We start from the raw sequence: 16721 nt of genomic DNA, 5'->3' as shown, positions 1-16721 counted from the left end.
GAGAAAAGAGACGCCTACTTCTGCAGCCCTTAAGCGAGCACGGCGCAGAACGCGCGTTTGTTCTCCGCCGTGCGTTCACTCCCCGTGAAAGACGCGCCCCTCGCGCCCTTTCACTCGCACATACAGCGTTCGGCGCGCGGCGACGATTTCTTCTCCAAATGACGTCATACGGAACCTCACGGCGACGGCGACGGCGACGGCTACGGCGACGGCGACGCCGACGGCAGAAATCTGCTTTTGAGTGTCCATATAATTGCTATCGCAATAAAAAAGAAAAAGAAAAGAAAATGAAAGACAAACGAGAACAGGCGTTTTCTTTCTTTCTTTCTTTTTTTTTCGTAGTACATTAAATGGCTCTCGATTCTAATAAGTTTTGAATATAAGTAAATCGGACGGCTACGTCTATTCGCCTTTTCGCTCGCGCGATAACAGCAGCGATAGTGCGGCTCCCAAGAAACTTCCGGTCACGCGCCTTATCAGTCTGCTATGCAGGATCACAAACGCACTCCTGGCGGAAAATCTCTGCAATGGCGGCCCAGCGCAACGTCACGCAACGTCAAATTGACGTTTACGAAACAGCCCTTCCTGTGACGCTCCTCGCGGGATATTCCTTCAGCCAATGAACAAGCTGACATGCCGGCTATCTTGGAACGCCACCACTTATTCGCGAAATTGTAGATGCACTGCACGGGCTTCTCCACGCTACCGTCCACTTTCTTTTTAAAGCGCTAAAGTCGCAATATAGGTGCCAAGGGCCACAAAAAAGTATTAGTCGATAAAACTTGCAGCTCCACGTCACGTTTCCTCATTCTGACGAGAACGCAAAATTGCATTTTGCAAAATTTCCGTTTCCCGGCACAAATTTCAAAACACGTGACCTCTGGACAGCCAATGAGACAGCCAAGATGGCGGATAATGGCGGCCGTGCAGCCGCCATGCGTGTCCAGAATAGAGCCTCTGCTAATCTATATCTCAACCATTGCCTTTCTTGCTCGCTATATTTAGCGGACTACGTCATTGAGGCAAACCGGAAGCCGTCCGATGCTTGTAAACAGCGAAAAGGTCTATAGCGGTCTATAGGCACCCTGCGCTAAAGCTTTGCAGAGTAGACAGCAGTGGCAGAACACGCAGCCTAACGAGTGGTGGAAGCAAAACTGGAGGGACGCTGCATACTTTCGCCGTGACAATTTCGACCGCTTATCAAGGGGCAAGAGTGTCCGAGTTGTGAAAACGTTGAAAGTGCGCATGCGCAGGGCATAACACTCAGACGAGCGACGAAATGACCGCTATCCTTAGGAATGGCGTATAATTTTCATCACCTCTCTAGCGACTGGTGTTCACGACGCTGGGGTGAAAAATGAAAACGTCGTAGCGCCCTCTGAACAGTGTAGGGTGCCCATAGCTACTTCATTCCAGCTACTTCATTCCAGCATTCCATACTCGGTCTCATTCCAGCATACTAACGAAAGCCGACACCTGCTAGAAGGCTGCTGTTTCTTGAAAATAAACCCTAACGCCCGCATGACTCATGTAACAATTTCCTCGATGGTAGTTTTCAATAGCAAGCCCGACGCTTTAACCACTGTGCTGTCGTGTGGCAATGACTATTCGCAATTCGTGTGTGGTTTCACGAATCTATAGTTTTGAAGGCCGCACAGACTCCGAAGGTGGCAGTGCCTATGCACGATGTGTCAGAGGTCGAATACGACACTGTGTGTAAAGCAAGAAACTTGTTCTGGAGAGACAGGGACAGAAAACGTTTATTTGTAGTAACGCTTGGTCCACATCAGCGTTATAAATAAATCCGGTAATAATGAAGGTGTCGGTGGTGAGGTGCGTTGCGTGGGTCCCTTCACTATAAATGAATCCAGCACGCTCTCACAGCGCATCGTCAATTTCTCAAAGACAGCACTCTGACATTGCTCGGTTTCTAACAGTGTTCGTGAGAAAATGCCGGCGTGCGTTTTGAGAGCCTGCTACGGTCACGCAGTCCGTTATGACCTGCATAAATCACTGAAATCTGTAGTGCTTACGTTTTTCTTTTTGTTTATCTGACATCACGAGATCGTATACTTCGTTGAACTTCGTACATTATTTATTGCGAGATTGCGTTATTTATCTAACCTTTCCGAAATAATGCGATGATACATTCGTTTCTTGGCAGCTAGCTACTCTATAGTTTGGTACGAGTCTTAGCGCATGGAGTCCATGAAAAAAAAAAACGAAAAAAAAAACACACACACAATAAACAGACGTATTCTTTCATGTCTTCTTTTCTTGAAAACAAATAACATTTATTTAAAATTTTTTATTGCAAATTATTGCGTTTAGTTGTAGCGTTTTTATCTTATCGTCGCATTGTGTATATCCATTGTGAATATGTGCTAATAATCGAGTGCTAACATCAACGTCCTCTCGTGCCATTGCTTCAATACTGTTGCATGGTGCTCATGAGTCTCCTGTAGTGTTGGCAGTAACGCGTTGCAAGTAGCAACGTCACCGGTAACGCATTAAATCTTTTGGTAAGTGTAACGACTAACATAGTTACTTTAACATTTTTCAGTAACATGGAGGGTTAGGTTACTACTTTTTCTATGTACCAGCATCCCCCCCCCCCCCCTCCCGCACCCCCGGAAGAAAAGAAAAAGTGAAGAGCACCGAAACTAAAGTGGGCATGGTAAATAATGTACGGGCGTTTTCGACGACACTCCTCTCGATTTGTACGTGTGCCACAAAACACGTATACCCTCGATGATGCAGGTAGCTCTAAACGTGTACGCAAAGATATTTGCACCAAAGCCTACCACTCCTCTCCCCTCGCGCCCCCCATGCTATATTTAATACGAATCGAGACAAACTGTCCGATAACGTCGTTGAAATGCAACTATTGGTGAACTTCCACAGCAGGTGTTGTAGTTATTGGAACGTTGTTGTTCTAATGATTTCAGTGTTGTTAAAGAACTTAGCATTGATAGTAATTTGGCCTTTTTTTTCATTTGCAACAACGAGTTCGCGTTTTTGGTAAAACCGTTAGAAGCAAGCAAGGCTGACCGTTAAGCACTTTCACATAACCATTCGCGCAACATTTCCCGTAATTATGTAGACTGCAGGTGAAAACATACTTCTGAATTTAATTTAATGCTGCGGTTTTACGTACCACAACCAAACATACTTCAGTCTGGGCTTGCAAGTGTTTCTTTAACAATGCCATTTGTCATTAACAATGTTAGTAACTATCAATGTTATCACCTATCAGTAACTATCAATGCTAGAATAACTAGCATTCGAAGTGTTATTTCCTGAGCAGGAACATCCCAAGCATTTTAAAACTTCTGATTGTTAACAAGTAATTACTTTAAAGTTGTTTAGTGTTTTGCAAAGTTTTCTCTGCAGAGTTATCATTGAGGATGAAGCCTTGTGTTTTGTTTAACTTTATGTTGAATAACTGGTTCCACCACGAGCCACAGAGCTGGAAGTCATCAGGTGTAACTCTACAGGCAGCAGCTTTCGCCCACTAATTCTACTCAAGTCCTTGAAATTTGTAAGACGTTCTCTCAATCAGTATTAGGCGTAAAAGCTTGTGGTCTGTAAAAAAATGGCACAGTTTCGCCCTAAGGGCGAAGCAATGAATGCGATAGCAACACAGCAATGTCATACGATGTAAGGTGAGCGGCTTTGGTAGCAATATGAATTGTAGTAAACATGAGCTGATTAAGTAAGCAGGTGTGCTGCGGCGTAAGTAGACCGACATGAAGAGAGACTCGATGACCACGAGAAGGCGCGTGTGAAACAGTGGTGTTGATGAGAAGCGCTTCCCGTGGGCAGCGCGTGCGAAGGGACACACCTGTAGCGCTGCACTGCCGATCCGGGCAGCATTACATGTGTAGCGTGCGTTGGAAAATGTGGCCCGACTATTACTAACTGAATGAACAAGCGTGGTGTGAGCACGCACAAACAAACATAAATAGATCACACTGAATGACTGCAGACAACGACTGTCAAAACGCTGGTAGCAAGCGCATATACGCCGCAGCAGCGGGCGAAGGTACGTGCGGTCTATCGTTTCAACGGAAACTGAGTTGCACGGCGCATAAAGGTCAGAGCCATGTGGAGATAAGCGACGGTGCGGACGAGCGACGAGCGCGGTTGTTGGCAGAGAAGTGCCCCCCCCCCCCCCTCCCCTGCTCCCTCCGGCGCTGGCTTTCCGCTTCCTTGCTTGCGCGTGGGAGATTGAGTGCGTTCGCTCTCCGTGATAGCGCGCGTCCCCGCACGCTTCCGCTGGGGCATACGGCGCGCGGCGAAGATTTTATCTATACGGAACCTCACGGCGACGGCGACGACGACGGCGACGACGACGGCAGATATCAGGTTGAAGTGTCCACATAATTGCTATCGCAATAATATGACCTCTCTGAAATCGTTCTTCTGGTTTCCTGCAATGAACACCCACTGTCTAAAATAGCTGAGCTTTAAGCAACGACAAAATAACGTGTGTTACTTTTAAAGCAAGCGGATTCTTGCCTAGCGGCTCAGTGAGATGCCTACAACTGTTACCAGAAACGAGGATCTTCGCTGACCACCAACCTGGCCTAGCAGCTCAACCACACGCGAATAACTAAAAGGGGAATGTCTGCGAAAGAACTCTATCCTTAGCGCTACCTCAAAAAAGTCGCAGTTTCCCCCGAAAGGCGAAGCAACCTATTGCGATAGCAAATTACTAGAGAGCTATATGGAGTAAGGATAGTAGTTTTATTGGCTGTATAAACTTGGACACATTCGCTTACTGACTGAATTAACAAGCATGGTGTCAGCGCGCACAAGCAAACATGAATAGATCCCACTCGACGACCGCAAACAACCGCTGTCAAAACGCTGACGTGAGAAAGCGCAGCAGCAGCAGCGAGCGAAGGTTCGTGCGGTCTATCACTTCAACGGAAGCTGAGCGGCGAAAGCACAGCGCGTACAAAGCTATGAGCCGTCTGCAGATCGCTTTCAAGATACGGTACAGGCGACCGCCCGCATATGCACAACGTACGCAGCTGCGGGCAGAGTAGAAGCCGCACCCCCTCCCTCCCACGCTGCTTTCCCTCTTTCCTCCTTTCGCGTGCGAGACTCAGTCGCCAGATCCCCTTGCACCGTTGGTGCCGTAGCACAAAGTCGCCCCCACCCATCCCCCCACGGCCTTTCGCACTACTGCCGCGTTTGCTCTCCGCCGTGCGTTCGCTCTCTGTGAAAGTACGCGTCCCTCGTGCGCTTTCACTCGCATACGGCGCGCGGCGACGATTTTATCGCCGTTGGACTTTATACGGAACCTCACGGCGATGACGACGACGATGGCGGCGATGACGGCGACGGCAGAAATCCACTTGGGGTGCCCATATAATTGCTATCGCAATAAAAGAACTCGCATACCTTGACGGTGCACTCCAAAATGAGTGCGCAGAGGGTTGCATATACAGGGTATTTCAGCGAAAGGTTGCCTGTGGCAGATAGCGAAATTCTAGTTTATGAGCTGGTCTACTCGAAGAGGCAGACATTACTTATTAAAAAAAATTGAAATGCATAATCGAATAATCAAAAAAAGTTCAAGAATTCAGCTTTTTAACTAATTACCTGATGGCGCATATTGCAATTTACTAATTCTAGCCGTGGAGTTCGCAAGGCGGATCCACTTGGAACGAATTCTCAGGATGGCAGCAGTTTCGAGACATTAATTCCCCACACCCGCCGTGGTTGCTTAGTGGCTATGGTGTTGGGCTGCTAAGCACGAGGTCGCGGGATCGAATCCCGGCCACGGCGGCCGCATATCGATCGGGGCGAAATGCGAAACACCCGTGTACTTAGGCGCACGTTAAAGAACCCCAGGTGGTCGAAATTTTCCGGAGTCTCCCCACTACGGCGTGCCTCATAATCAGATCGTGGTTTTGGCACGTAAAACGCCATTACTATTTTTGTAGAGATTAATTCCCGAACTTTGCGAATAATTGCATTGGCGTTCCATCTAATATGGTGATTCAATGCATAAAACGCCGTTTTGTTAAGAAAGTATCTGGAAAACCAATGCATTTCTGCACAGAGTTCGGGAATTAGTATCCCGAAACTGGTGTCATCCTGAGAATTCGTTCCAAGTGGACCCGCTTTTCGAACTTCACGGCTAGAATATGTAAATTGCGATATGGGCCATAAAGTAATCAGCTGAAAATTTAATTAGTCAAATTTTGGTAATTAGTCGATTATGCATTTAATTTCTTTTGTGCAGGTAATGTCTGCCTCTTCGAGTAGACCTGCTCATGAACTAGAATTTTATGGTCTGCCACAGGCAACCTTTAAAATTTTTTGAAAGTGTTCGCTGAAACACCCTGTATATTTTGTTGATTTGTTAAGCCACCTTCCCGCTTCGTCTTTATTATGCGGCGTGTTCTCGCATGTTTATCCGACACTGATGTCTTGCTTTGACAAGGTGGTTATTAATGCTATTGTTTTCTGCCATCGCAATGAAGTCCTGCAGTTATTAGTTCTCGGTTTCATTCTTTTTCTCTTCTTAATCGTTCTAATATCGCTATGGTGGACTGGGCAAGATTCGGTTGGATAAAGCCATTGAACCTAGAATTTGCATTCTTGCAAATTTGCAAGACAAGAAAATATCAATTCACTGTAAAAGATGCAAAAAAAATGAATGACGTAGCTTGAATTAAAATGTACTCGGAAAAAAACAATAAGTAAAGCAGCTTTATCTTGGAAATCGCTTGGAATTATTAATAACGACCTGGACGGTGGTGCAAATATACAGGGTGTCCCAGCTATCACGCAGCATGATTTAAAAAAAGAGGAACGGCGTTACGCGAAGCAAACCTAGTAAGTATTGTTTCCAGCACAGTGGAGTAGCCGCCAGTAATTTTTTCGTGACAATTGGGTAATTGTAATTAATTATCTAACTCGAGAAGTACTGTCCTATTTATCAAAGTGTCAATGAGAAAAGTGTAGAGCAACATGAAAAACTCTCGATACAGCTTTCTGTTGCTCAATGCGTGCTACATAAAAGTGTTCTTCCGAGCGTGAAAGAAGCCCGTCTATATACACGCAAAGTGCCTCGAGCGGCCAGTCGCGCGGCAATTCTGCGTGACGCATGACCTATATGACGCGCATGTCATCGCATTCATGCCATACGTCCTCAGGAGTCCCTTCAGTTACGCCTAAGAGACCTTAAGGCAAAAGCCTTAGTCATGCTCATGGCTATGAGTTCGACCATCAACCATTAGCCCTTTCCTTCATTAGTACCACATCCGAACCCATTCCATTGGTATTAATTTTTTTTTGCTGAGTCATTCTCATTTTTGCTAAGTCATGGTCATGACTATGCCTACTACCATTATTATTTAGCGTTTCCTTCACTTAGTGCCGATATCCGCACCCATTTCAGTGGTTTTTGAGTGTTACTCTTTTTTCACTGAGTCATTGTCATTTTTGCCGAATCAGGTTCATGACTATGATTTCTACCATCGTCCTTTGTGTTTCCTTCACTTAGTACCCTGACCGAACCCATTTCAGTGGTTTTTGAGTGTTCATCTTTTTCCGCTGGGTCATTGTCATTTTAGGCGGCTGTTTCATGACCTACATGACACGCATGTTATGACATTCACATTTTAAATGTTCGTCATACCCTCTTGTCATGCTATGCCACTTTTGGTACTTACCAAGTTAATGAAACGCAACATGAGAGCACCAAGACGTAGGCGGCTAGATAGATAGATAGATAGATAGATAGATAGATAGATAGACAGACAGACAGACAGAAGACAGACATAAAGAACAGACAGACAGACAGACAGACAGACAGACAGACAGACAGACAGACAGACAGACAGACAGACAGACAGACAGACAGACAGACAGACAGACTAGACAGATAGATAGATAGATAGATAGATAGATAGATAGATAGATAGATAGATAGATAGATAGATAGATAGATAGATAGATAGATAGATAGATAGATAGATAGATAGATAGATAGATAGATAGATACTGTCAAAGTGGCAAATGTTCGCCAAGAAATGATTCGCATTTAAAAAGTTTAACAGCACTACATCGAACTTGGTGCTAACCTATATCGAAGCCATGTGCACAGGCAACATCAAGATATAAATAAATGCGAAAATAAACTAAAGCACAAGAAATTGAGCAAAAGAGCACAATGGCGTCAGGATGAACGGGAATTAATAGCTATCGGCAGGTATATGAAAAAAAATGTTTTACAGTTGCGTGTACGTGTCCAAAGTGTCAGTCTTTCTTTTTCCTAGTCTGCGGCGCCATCCTCATCTCAAACTCGATCCACATAAGCTCGCCAAAATGCCAGCGCCGCTTCTTTCCAAAGGCTGATCGCCAACGCTCACCAGCCTATCGCGTGCCGGTTTATTATTGCGATAGCAATTATATGGACACTCAAAAGCAGATTTCTGCCGTCGCCGTCGCCGTCGCCGTGAGGTTCTGTATGACGTCATTTGGAGAAGAAATCGTCGCCGCGCGCCGAACGCTGTATGTGCGAGTGAAAGGGCGCGAGGGGCGCGTCTTTCACGGGGAGTGAACGCACGGCGGAGAACAAACGCGCGTTCTGCGCCGTGCTCGCTTAAGGGCTGCAGAAGTAGGCGTCTCTGTTCTCCTTTACAATCACCATATATGTAGAGCAAACGCGCCTTCTTCCGACGCGCGAGAGGCCGTGGGGGAGGGGGAGGGAAGGGAGGCGACGTTTAGCTGCGGCACGCAGTGCCTATTTATATCAGAGGCTCCGGCAACAGTCACCAACGCCGCGCGCATTTTGAGCGAACGCGGGCAAAACGCCGATGGCGTCGACAACAGTTCTGCGTGTTGCCGATGCTGCTGCATGTCCAAGTATATAAAGCTGATAAAGCTATTATCATTACTCCGTATAGCTCTCTACAAGTTCGCTATCGCAATTGATGCTTCGCCTTTCAGGTGAAACTGCGACAACTTTTACACCAGCACGATTTCCTACACCACAGGTAACGCGAAGGAAATGAACTTTTTTTTTTTTCACTTCTCAAAATCGATTGGTACATTGCATGCATACGCGTTCGATCACTTCACCACGCCTCCGAGTCGTAGACGGCGTGGCCAAGCTAGAAGAGCACAAATTTATTCCGCTGGATGTCCAGGTCTCCAAGCTTCTGCACTCGATTGTGCCTTTGGAAGTCCCGGTGGTGAGGCTTTATTCGGCGTCAGTGCAGTTCTGCCTCTCAAAACAGCAGCGTGACCTCGGCAAAAAGCCCGCCAGTGGCGGGCAGGTGGCGCCCAGAGACCGGCTAAAAATCACTACAGGGTCCCCTCCGGGAATATCAATAGAATAAGCTGACCGCCAGTCACAGGAATGTCTTTACGCTTGCTGCGTGTGAATAGTGATATTTTTGAATCAAATCGAGTGCGAATATCCCTGAAAAATGACTTGCGACTGTTGAATCAAACCTGGAACGTTTGATTTCGGAACATAGCCAAATATAAAGTTAGCGTGGGGTCCTGCGAGTAAAAAGCGTAAGACATTGACATATTTACGTGGGTTATTATGCCCGTATATTTATATACAATGTAATGCCGTTCGCAAATGGACGTCCGGTCAACTGGATAGATTTTCAATGAGAAACAACTGCTTTCGGTTGTCTAGTGCCCCATGACAATGACACTAGTTAAAGAAAGTCATCAAATATATAGTCACCAGGACATCACTAGGTGTACGTAGAGGGTTGTTACCAGGGAAAGAAAATTACTTTTCAGGGAAAGAAGTGCGATACTGAAGTAGCACAGATTGTGTTTAAATGGATGAATAAAAACATGCTGTGAATGGACAAAAATATTGATTTGCCTAAATCGAGACAACAAAACCGAATATAAAAAGCCTAAAACGGATGTATTGATAATGAATGACCGAAAATCATTGAGCAAAAGTTCGCTGTCCTGCAGGATCCGCGTCTCCCTGCGTCTCCCTGCAACAGAATCATTCCGAACAGTTCCCATAAAACTGCTGAAATTGCGATCTTTTAAATAATCGAAAGAAAAAAAAAAGAAAGAGAGAAAGGCGTTTATGAAATTAAAAAAAAGTGTACATGTATTAACAGGCAACCTAGGTGGTTTTACCGGTGAGGTCAGTCAGAAGTGGTTTTATTTGGGCTTTGAATGAATTACAAAATTTGTGTATACAGAGGGAGGTGCCATAGTCGGAGACTGAATCGGGACCTCCTACAGTAGTTAATGTAGCAAAATTAACTAAAACAGCAAACAGCAGTAGTGAAAACAAAAATAATATAGATCGCAGACAAAACAAAGAATTTGAGAAAGAGAGAAAAAAAGAACAGCAAAAAAAGAAAAAAATGAAAACAACAGCAATAATTAGACAGGATAAGAAACAAAAGGTAATTCAACACATCTAAGCAGTTGTCGGATGGTTACAGGGTGAAAAGTAGCGAAAATAAACGAAACAAAAAGAAAACAAAGAGAAGTGGCATCTATTTTCAACAATGTAAAACAACCCCTGATGACATGTTTCATCGACAAAAGGTTGTGAACAGCTTGGTATAATAGGGAGCGGGACAACAAAAGGAAGTAAAAAGAAGTAACCACAATTACGCTGAATATGACATGGATGTGAGGAAAGTTTTCAGTTCTTTTTTGAATTTGCCAATTGATTGTGAGATTTTGATTGCCGGTGGTATGGTACTCCAGAGACGTATTCCGTTGAAATAGTCTGTTTGTTTGCCGTAGTTGTTATGAACTGAAGGTAAAACAAAATTCTGATTACGTGCAAACCTAGTCAAGTTAGTATTCGCTAGGCTGGATTGAGGGATGATGAACAGAGGAAGCTGATTGTTAATTTGCTTGAACAACAATATACCTAGCTTGTATTTGAAAGTGTTATCGACCGTTAGGATGTTATTGGCATGTAGGAGTGCTTTGGCGTTACTGCGATAAGGACTGCGGGTAAGTATTCTAAGGGATTGATTTTGTATAATTTGAAGGGAGACGAGGTGGCTGCTGTAGGTTTTGCACCAAGAAGTGATACAGTAATTAATATGGGAATGAATAAAAGCGTAGTATAAGGAAAGTAATCTAGACTGGGAAAATATACCACGGAATTGAATTAAAACACGTATGCCGTAGCCATTTTTTTCACAGGTAAGCAACAAGGTGCCTGGATTAGGTTAATTGTTTCGCTTCTTATAAGGTAGATGAGCAAGCTGTCATATAGCGTTGCGGTGTTGAGGGGTCCCTCTAGGAAGGTTCCAGTCATCTAGGAAGGATGCAGAATTTTTCATGTATGAGCCAGTTGCTCAACCTCTTTGCCGCGACTTAGGTCAGTAAGCGATTCGCCCTAAATTTTATGAAGACAGGTATAAATGCTTATTGTCTCTTTATTTCCTCGGAAAGAAACTTGATACCGGCGTAGGTGGCTCCGTGCATTGGTAGGAATAATTGCCGTTGCCATCGCCGAGTTCTTCACAAGTGCAGACTCCGAGGCAGGAACTGTTGTCACCGCTACTGCAACGCTAGAAAGGTGGGGGAAAAATAAGTGCATGATGTTGAAGTTTTTTCATAAATATGCTAGATGATCGTTTTCATATCATTATTTCGAGTTCACAAAGTGTTTGGGACTGTCATTTCAGACTGCAATAATTAAGAGTCACCCTTACAGATCTCTTTGTCAGAACTTGAGTAACTTTATTCTTGTCAATACATGAGGCATTCTCTTTAATAATGCGTTCTCACCTACACAATATAAATTTCCAAATGCCGTGCACTTTGACAAAATCACTAGTTTCAGTTTCCATATATACGTATATTTGCCATCTCTGGCTCTAAGTGCAAAGAGAGTTGCCATGATGTCGAAACTCCCACAATTAATTTCTCTGTTCGTAACCATTGTTCTAACTTTTCTGTACTTGTAAAATGTTTTAGTCCATTTATACAGAAATGTGCACTAGCTTTTCTAAATGTTTTTGACCCTAATAATTGACTTAATCAGTCACATTGTTATGAGCAACCTGTCAGGGCCCTATTATTCTGTTAATATTGTCTCTGTAAGCAAAGATAAGTATGAACCACACCACATTTCAAAGGTGCAAGCGCACGCTTCTGCAACGATGCTGTCACCACACTACTATATCCGAGACGCCAGCTTGGACTGTTCTCACCGCTCAATTGAGCAATTACTTCTTTTTTTCCGATAACATTATGCAAGGCTGTCTGTCCGCCTGTGCATTGTGTTATACAGCTTACTGTAGTCAGGATAGTATGCTTCAAACCGATAAACTAAAGTAATTTCGCTTGAGTGTTAAGCGAAAAAGGAGGCATATATCATATACATGTACGAAGAATAATAACAATCAGATAAGTCTTTATGACTTGCTCACACAAGTCAGGCATAGTTCATTGTTTTCGTAGTAACTGCATTTGTTTTTGTTTTTTTCCTTTACGAAAAAGCACACTGGGGAACTGGGGAGGAGAAATTACGTTTAACGCTATTTTCATAAAAACGGTTCGAGGTGGAAAAATGAGAAATTAGCTCTTTCCACCGGAGAAAACGAAGGACCCTAATTATCAATGGTACACAAGTACCGACGACAGAAGCAAGAAAAGTCTCAGTTTCACGCGAAAGGCGAAGGGTCGATTGCGATAGCAAAATAGTATAGACAGCTATACGAGGTAAGGATAGTAGTTTTATTGGCCACATAAAGTTGTAAATACTCGCTTACTAACTAAATAAACAAGCACGGTGTCACGCGCGCACAGGTAAACATGAACACATCTCGCTCGATGATCACGGAAACTGGTCAAAATGCTGGAGTGAGAAAGCGCGCCAGCTGCAGCGAGCAAATTGACCTTCGCGCTGGCTCTCGCTTCAACGCGAACTAAACGTCGAAAGCACAGCGCATACGAACCTGCCAGCACTCGGCGCATGCACTTTGTACCCATCGCAGATCGCTTTGAAGAAGAGGCCCCCGCGGGCGGACACTTCGGCCACATCGCAGATCACTGTCGAGATAGGTGCCCGCGCGGCAGCTCCGCGCGCAGCATGCAGCCGCAAGAGCGTACACACAGCGTACGGTGGCGGTTTTATCGCCGTTGGACTTTATACGGAACCTCACGGCGACGACAACGGCAAAAATGCGCTTGCAGTGTCCATATAATTGCTATCGCAATAACGGTGATAAGGCTTGCGTTCACGCTCTTTTGCGCGGCCTATATATGAAATGAATTCGTTGCGACTTGACCAACTTGCAGTCATTCTACAGGCAATGTGTATTTTTCATTGATATAACATGCGGATCCTGTAACTGGATCTAACATAAGTGTTGCCTGATCTAGCTTCTGGAAAGTTGAAAGTTAACCAGAGGGCATGCCAGGTTTTATACCCTGTATGAGAGAGGGGGAGGGGGAAGGGAACAAGAGTAAGGTAAAAGGGGACGGAAAAGAAAGCATGTGTTCAATATCATCAAGATGCGTGCCACACAGGCACAGAGGCAGAAAACGTGCTAAATGACGTTTTCACAGGCAGCTACTGTATGCGCGTCCAGTAAACCCATCAAAAATACCTCATAAACAAGCTCGAGTCAGTCCAAAACAAAGCAGCCCGCTTCATTACAAAAAATTACTCACGAACGTCCAGCATCACCAACATTAAAAATTCTCTAAATCTTCCTTTTCTAGAAAATCGTAAACTCATAGCTCCCATCTTCACGTGCTTTATCACTGCAGGTCGTCCTTCAGCGCATGCCACATCAGGCCCGCCCATCGTACCTTCCCGCGCCTTGATCATCCCTTTAAAGTGCAGCCCGTTCTGGCGCGCACTAACTTCTCGAGTCATTCGCCTCTTTCTCGAAATATATCACTGGAATAAGTTACCAAATGAAATCGTATCCGCTCTAAGTAATGATTTCCTAGCAAAACTAAAAGAATATTTTAAAGTACGAACATAGGATTTTCTTGCTCAATCGTTCAAAGCGCCATTGTGGTCTAGTGCTTTTTTTGTGTCACTTCATTTTTTTTTATTGCGATAGCAATTATATGGACACTTCAACCGAATTTCTGCCGTCGGCGTCGCCGTCGTCGTCGCCGTCGCCGTGAGGTTCCCTATAGATAAAATCTCTTCGCCGCGCGCCGTATGCCCGAGCGGAAGCGTGCGGGGACGCGCGCTATCACGGAGAGCGAACGCACTCTATCTCCCACGCGCAAGCAAGGAAGCAGGAAGCCAGCGCCGGAAAGAGCGGGGGGGGGGGGGGGGGGGCGCACTTCTACTCCGCCAACAACCGCGCTCGTCGCTTGTCCGCACCGTCTCTTATCTCCACACGGCTCTGACCTTAATGCGCCGTGCATTCGCCGCTCAGTTTCTGTTGAAGCGATAGACCGCACGTACCTTCCGCCGCTGCGGCGTATGCTTGCTGCCAGCGTTTTGACAGTCGTTGTCTGTAGTCGTTCAGTGTGATCTATTCATGTTTGTTTGTGCGCGCTCACACCACGCTTGTCCAATCAGTTAGTAATAGTCGGGCCACATTTTCCAACGCACGCTACACATGCAATGCTGCCCGGGTCGGCAGTGCAGCGCTACAGGTGTGTCCCTTCGCACGCGCTGCCCACGGGAAGCGCTTCTCATCAACACCACCGTTTCACACGCGCCTCCTCGTGGTCATCGAGTCTCTCTTCATGTCGGTCTACTTACGCCGCAGCACACCTGCTTACTTAATCAGCTCATGTTTACTACAATTCATATTGCTACCAAAGCCGCTCACGTTACTTCGTATGACATTGCTGTGTTGCTATCGCATTCATTGCTTCGCCCTTAGGGCGAAACTGTGACATTTTTCATCAACATATTTTGATGTTCCTTGCGCACTTGGCTTTGTTTTAGGTGAGCACCAAGTTCCTTGTACTGGTTATTTTTTATTATTATAATTAATTTACATGTACATATTTTTTATTGTTACATGTTGTATCTGCTGTTATGTATACCTATTTTAACAAGATTTTTCTTTTGAATTCCTCATTCTAAGTAACCTTGATTTTGTGTTACACCCCTCTTAATGGCTATAGGTGTGACGGATGTGTTGTTGTAACTGCTTTTACAGTTTCTCAGATTTTTTTCTTTTGCTTGTGTTCTTGTTTTTATTTTAACATGCATTACCTGTTTGAATGCGTCTACTGTCACTATTACTGATTTATTGTAACACCCCTATGTAATGCCCTATGGGCCTTTAGGGTACTTGAATAAAAATGTAGTAACTGCTTCTGAGCCACATAGACCACTCGCGTTCACTCTACGTGCATATCTAGGCTGCAGAGGCTCCCATAAAATCTACCTAGTAGATCTCAGGGTTTCATCCCGTTTATCAGATATCGTCTGATGGCGGGGGCTTCTGAAAACAAGAGGCGTATAAAGATGTAAGAAGCAAACTGAATTGGAGCGCACTTGACGCAGTAATAGAAATATGGATAGCGTATGCAGAGCGTCGTCGACGACGGTACATGTAGGATTCGCCAACGCCTTGAAGCTAGAGCACTGCACGGGCCTATTTTTACAGCCCGGGCCTCGCCCGGGCCCGTTTTTACGTTGGGCTGCCCGCCCGAGCCTGACGAAAAGTTTTATGGCGAGACGCGGGCCCAGCCCGGGCCCGGAAATAATCTACGTTACCCGCCCGGCCCGGCCTGAACCCGGCCCGAGCCCGGCTTGAAACCGGCCCGAACTCGGCCCGAGCCCGGCGTGAAACCGGCCCGAACCCAGCCCGAGACCGAAAAAGATTACCGAGCCCCATTAAAAAAAATGAATAGAATGTAAGAAATTTATTTTTAAGGCATAAATACATGACATATGCAATTATGAACACCATTTGAGCGGTCTGAACGCAAATACCAGCGCGCGAAGTAGTACGAATGACCCTGCCGAGCAGTATCGCCAGCAGTTTCCAACGGCGCGACCTTGATGCGGCCCAATCCACTTCTATCGCAGCGCCGCCACAGTATTTTTCCACGTCGGGCGCCTCACTGCAAAGCACGCGCCGCCCCAGCCGCTCGTTCCACTCAACCGTATTCTAGTGCACTAAAGCCGAAGCGCAGCCACGACCGGTCGTGAGCGCAGCGCACGGATGGAGTAAATGGAGTAAGAAAGCTTCTCGCTTCCTCCATGGTGCAGCGTAATGCGCTGCTGCTAGGCGGCCGATTGAGAACATGCGTGCAATCATGGATGGACGCAGTGCCATATTTCAGCCGCGTAACGAATTATCTTATCTTACGAGCGATCGCTTTACCAATTCGCCTTTGGAGATTCAGCAAGTCGCGAACGCGCTTGCACCGCGCTGAGAGCATTCATTACATTGATTTAGGTAAGGAATACAATGGCATCCTTTGGGTTGAGGCGACTTCGGTCTTTCTAGACTTTCGCATTCTGTTCAAACAGCGCTAAATACGACTGAAGAAGAAAAGGAAAGTACACAGGAGTAGCACTGCTAGCTTACAGCTGCGCCGGGGCAACATGTTTTTCAGAGTCGAGACGCGCGAGGGTAACTCATTGTACGTTACATGTACACCACCAGAAAGTCCGAGCCCGGCCCGGGCCCGCGTCAAAATATCCGAGCCCGGCCCGGGCCCGTGTCAAAAAGCACATGCCGTGCCCGAGCCCGGCCCGAGCCCGTGAAAAAACTGCCCTACCCAGCCCGGCCCGGCCC

The 16721-nt window shown here is 45.7% G+C and overlaps 1 long non-coding RNA gene across 2 annotated transcripts in view; it reads right to left on the bottom strand.

Annotated features, from left to right (window-relative positions):
- The window catches only part of LOC119466201 (uncharacterized), a 46874-nt gene that overhangs the window by 28585 nt on the left and 1568 nt on the right, over positions 1-16721 (bottom strand). The window contains exon 3 of one of the 2 annotated variants that reach the window (XR_005195050.2): positions 11433-11552. The exons of the other annotated variant lie outside the window; for it this stretch is intronic. This is a non-coding gene — a long non-coding RNA (uncharacterized LOC119466201). Of the gene's footprint in view, positions 1-11432; positions 11553-16721 lie in introns of those variants that run through there. 2 annotated transcript variants of the gene reach the window in all.

The sequence above is a fragment of the Dermacentor silvarum genome, chromosome 10 (assembly GCF_013339745.2).
Source record: "Dermacentor silvarum isolate Dsil-2018 chromosome 10, BIME_Dsil_1.4, whole genome shotgun sequence".
In the NCBI taxonomy this organism is placed as follows: domain Eukaryota; kingdom Metazoa; phylum Arthropoda; class Arachnida; order Ixodida; family Ixodidae; genus Dermacentor; species Dermacentor silvarum.
The sequence above is the reverse complement of the archived record's forward strand: the minus strand, read 5'-3'. Positions and strand labels throughout refer to the sequence as shown.